This window comes from Myotis lucifugus, unplaced genomic scaffold (assembly GCF_000147115.1).
Source record: "Myotis lucifugus unplaced genomic scaffold, Myoluc2.0 scaffold_11476, whole genome shotgun sequence".
Classification (NCBI taxonomy): domain Eukaryota; kingdom Metazoa; phylum Chordata; class Mammalia; order Chiroptera; family Vespertilionidae; genus Myotis; species Myotis lucifugus.
In genome coordinates, this window is record NW_005882524.1 from 1 (window position 1) to 5,061 (window position 5,061).

The 5,061-nt window shown below is 36.7% G+C and overlaps 1 long non-coding RNA gene across 1 annotated transcript; it reads right to left on the bottom strand.

The window, feature by feature from the left end:
* Positions 1 to 1,505: 1,505 nt before the first annotated feature.
* LOC106696181 lies at positions 1,506 to 4,303 on the bottom strand. The gene is made up of 3 exons (XR_001347072.2): positions 4,232 to 4,303; positions 3,068 to 3,148; positions 1,506 to 1,577 (listed from the first exon to the last, which is right to left on the bottom strand). It is a non-coding gene; the product is annotated as an uncharacterized LOC106696181 (long non-coding RNA).
* Positions 4,304 to 5,061: the final 758 nt, after the last annotated feature.

A 5,061-nucleotide genomic window follows, 5' to 3' on the forward strand; every position in this document is an offset into this window, starting at 1 on the left:
CTGATCCCGCCCCGCCCAAGCCCTGTGCAGAGCATTTGCCAGATCGCCTCAGGCAAGGCTAGATTAGCACCTCCCCAGAGGACAGAAGTTTTCCACACAGCTGACTCTCACAGCCAGTCGGCCTGGTGGTCAAATCCCTCTAGTATTAACTACAACAATCAAGGCTTAACTAGAACAAGACTGCGCACAAAGACCACAAGGGGGTGCACCAAGAAAGCATAAAAAATGCGGAGACAAAAAAACATGACAGAAATGGAGGATATAGAGCTAAAAAACGCAATTTTGAGGGCTTGCAATAAACTTGAGGAGAGCCTCACGAAAACTAATGAGACCCTCGATGCTATGATAAAGAAACTAGAAATTAAGCATACACGGACTGAAATAAAGAATATTAAACCCAATAGCAGACCAGAGGAGCACAAGAATCAAGCCAAAGATTTGAAATACGAAGAAGCAAAAAACACCCAGGTGGAAAAGCAAAATGAAAAAAGAATCCGAAAATACGAAGATAGTGTAAGGAGCCTCTGGGACAGCTTCAAGCGCACTAATATCAGAATTATAGGAGTGCCAGAAGATGAGAGACAGCAAGATATTGAAAACCTATTTGAAGAAATAATGGCAGAAAACTTCCCCCACCTGGTGAAAGAAATGGACTTACAGGTCCAAGAAGCGCAGAGAACCCCAAACAAAAGGAATCCAAAGAGGACCACACCAAGACACATCATAATTAAAATGCCAAGAGCAAAAGACAAAGAGAGAATCTTAAAAGCAGCAAGAGAAAGAGACTCAATTACCTACAAGGGAATACCCATACGACTGTCAGCTGATTTCTCAACAGAAACTTTGCAGGCCAGAAGGGAATGGCAAGAAATATTCAAAGTGATGAATACCAAGAACCTACAACCAAGAGTACTTTATCCAGCAAAGCTATCATTCAGAATTGAAGGTCAGATAAAGAGCTTCACAGATAAGGAAAAGCTAAAGGAGTTCATCACCACTAAACCAGTATTATACGAAATGCTGAAAGGTATCCTTTAAGAAGAGGAAGAAGAAAAGAGGTAAAGATACAAATTGTGAACAACAAACATGCATCTATCAACAAGTGAATCTAAGAATCAAGTGAATAAATAATCTGATGTACAGAATGAACTGGTGATTATAATGAATCAGGGACATAGAAAGGGAATGGACTGACTATTCTTGGGGGGGAAAGGGGAATGGGAGATGTGAGAAGAGACTGGACAAAAATCGTGCACCTATGGATGAGGACAGTGGGTGGGGAGTGAGGGCGGAGGGTGGGGCGGGAACTGGGAGGAGGGGAGTTATGGGGGGGGAAAAAAGAGGAACAAATGTAATCTGAACAATAAAGATTTAATAAAAAAAAAGAGAATAACCCAGTTAAAATTTAAATTATGAGTTTTTTCTCAAAATGCAAAATTGTTCTTCTTTGACAAAAGTAAGAACAGAAATCATCTCATGAGCCATGAAATTGTTGCAATACTTACAAATATTTCAATGCTGGCAAATTAAAAAGATATGGGTCTTGAACAGTCATCAGAGGATTTTCATGTAGAATTCTGGAAAATGCAATAGAATTAAAATTGTCTGCATTTTTAATAACTGCTATGAAAGTTTATATTCATTTTGTTGGTTCAAAACGTGAAGGTTAAAAAAATCATTTTTGGTCTATTCCCAGAGATCACCCTTAGAATCTGTAAAGCATTCTCTTTTGTTGTTGTTAATCTCACCTGAAGATATTTTTTCCACTTCTTTTTTTAGAGAGAGTGAGAGAGAGAGACAAAAAAGCAACAACAACACATCGATGTGAGAGAGACACATGGGTTGGTTGCCTCCACCACATGACCCAATGAGGGCCAGAAATAGAACCTACAACTCAGCTATGTGCCCTTGACCTGGTATTGAACCCAGAATCCCTTTTTGTACGGGCCAATGCTCCAACCACTGTATAACACAGGCCAGGGCTACAAAGGATTCTTAATTGGGGAACTACCCAAGTCTCTGAATGATAAAGTGCAGAAGAGAAAGTAAAAAAAAAAGAAGAAGAAAGAAGTGGATAGCAAAGAAAAATATACTGAAGAACCTTTCAGATTGAAAACCCCATTAGTGACTATGCTGATAGGAAGCTCCTGCTCTACAGAAAATACCATTTCTTTTTTCTTTTTTTCAATATTTCTTTATTCATTTCAGAGAGGAAGGGAGAGAGAGAGAGATAGAAACATCAATGATGAGAGAATCATTGAAATGCTGCCTCCTGCACACCGCCTACTGGGGATCAAGCCTGCAACCCAGGCATGTGCCCTTGGCCAGTATTTAAACTGGGACCCTTCAGTCCCCAGGCCAATGCTCTATCCACTGAGCAAAGCCGGACAGGGCAAGGAAATACCATTTCCAATGTCCTCATAATTCAAGGTGCTTTTCTTTCATCTCCAGAAATTTTTTAAAATCCAGTGTAAACCATCAAGTTAAATAGAAAAATAGACCTAATTCCTTGCTTTTGGAGCCACAAATGGGATAGATGTAAAAGGAACTGGTGAAAGCCATGCTCCCATCACATACTCCCATGTGTATTCTTGCATCACTGGCTTTCTTATAGTGTATGTAATCACCTATTTACTTGTCAATTTCTTGGACTATTAGTGCCTGACATTTACTAGGAATTTAATGGATGTTTGTTTAAAAATAAATAATATTTTGATTACATATCAATCAAATAAATAAATTTCTTAATTGACACAAACTTTTATTCCCAGTGCTGAAATAAATTTTCCTCTCAATTCAGTATTACCACCCTCCCCCCTCAATTCTTGAAAACAAACAAGCCCATGCCAAAGGTCAGTTCTGGGAAAGCAGAGCATGGCATATGTCAGTTAAACAAGTCTCTTGGACACTTTGTACCTTAGTTTCCTCATTTAAAAAAGAAAAAAAAAAGAATGGCTCTTAAGCCATTCTTCTCGAGTTCAAACTGAGCTTATACCCAGCCAACCAATCACTGTATGAAGTTTTTACACATAGCTTTTTACATGTGTTCATCTTCTATTTCACTTACAACTTGTGTAACAGCTGCATTCCATGCCAGGTCTGAAATGTTCCAAAGTTCACTTTGGTGATTAAATTGCAACCAAGATTTCTATTAAAAAAAAGACAAGAGCAAAAGAAGAGAAAAAAATTCTTTCAGATCACTTATCCTTTAGCAGAGATTCTAATTTATATATGATAAAACAACCTCAATACTCCCTCTATACACTAAAATTCTTACTATGGGAGATATTTGCTTATGGTTTATGCTTTTATGTTTATACATGTGGTGCATTAGATACAAAAAAAAATGCTTCTATTAAACTGATCTATATTTCTCTGAAATAAGGCTACACAACCTCAACACTACTGACATTTGGGGCTAGATAATTCTTTATTATGGGGAACTGTCCTTTGCCTTGAACAATAATTCTGGCCTCTGCCACTAGATGCCAGTAGCAAATCTACAGTTCTGACAACTACAACTCTCTTTGGCTATTGCCAAGTGTCACCTGGTGCAAAATCACCCTGGTTGAGAACCACTGCTATAGAATGGTTCATTCTGTTTTTAACTTTTTGAGGAAAGTCCATACTGTCTTCCACAGTGGCTACACCAGTCTGCATTCCCACCAGCAGTGCAGGAGGGTTCCTTTTTCTCCACATTCTCACCAGTACTTATCATTTGTTGATTTGTTGATGATAGCCACTCTGATTGGTCTGAAATGTTATCTCATTATTGTTTTGAGTTGCATCTCTCTGATGATTAGTGACTTTGAACATGTTTTCATATGTCTCTGGACGTTCTGTATGTCCTCTTTCAAAAAGTGTCTATTTAGACCCGTTGCCCATTTTTGTTGGATTATTTATCTTCCTTTTGTTAAGCTGTATGAGTTCTCTGTAAATTTTGGAGATTATACCCTTATTGGAAAAATCATTGGCAAATATGTTCTCCCATGCACTGGGCTTTCTTGTTGTTTTGTTGATGGTTTCTTTTGCTGTGCAGATAGAATGGTTCATTCGGAATGTGACAGAATTCTCACACTAATCTATGCTAGAGACAAATGGGATTTTCTACATAAATTTAGTAGTTTTCTAGTAATAAAATTTTAATCTTACTTCAAAATAAATAACAAAAAGGTTTACAATTATGTTTTATGAAATTCCTAAACACAATGAGGTTATATTTATAACTTACATATATTGTAAAAGAGGTAATGAATCAAATGCATTCTTTTCAATAAATTCTATCTTATTGCAGGACAAGTCCCTAGAAAAAGTAAAAGAAAAATAGTGTTTAATTACTGATTAGTATCTAATTAATAGGAATAACTGGTAGAGGTTACAATAATATTGAATACACAGGTTTAGTCTAAACTGAAAACCTTAAGAATTGTGATTTGAACCATCCAGAACCCATTATACTGCCCTCACTCAAAAGTCTCACCATCAGGATCTTCACAAATACAACATACAACTATAGATCTGGATACATTTTGAAGGTATTTATTCCTGAGAGCAGAAGAATTGATTAGAAGACCCTTTGTGGTCTCATCAAATTTAGATTATGAGCTAAAGTTTATATCTTCGTGTACATTTATAAATGTCTAACATTAAAAAAAAATAGTCTCACATCTACACACCTCCCTGGTTTACTTCTGTGTTTTAGACAAATTCAATATCAGAAGAAATAAAAGATGCCTTTTCACATAACTAAAAAGGAAGTGACTGCTCTAAATAATACAGAACTTTGAACTAATACAGAACGTTGAACTAATGATAATTTCTATTATACTAATAGCAATTCATTTCTTATTATACATTGTTTTAATATCCATGTATTTAATGGCTTCAGTTATACAGTGGTCGGACAACAGAACACAACATGGTGCTGGATTTTTATTTGAAAACTCCATCCCTTTTCTATAATTGACTGTCTTATTTCCATTGATTCCACTTTAGTCCCTCACTTTTCTCACTTTTCTCCTCACTTTTCTAGCTGTCTTCTGACTGGTGTTTCCACCTATA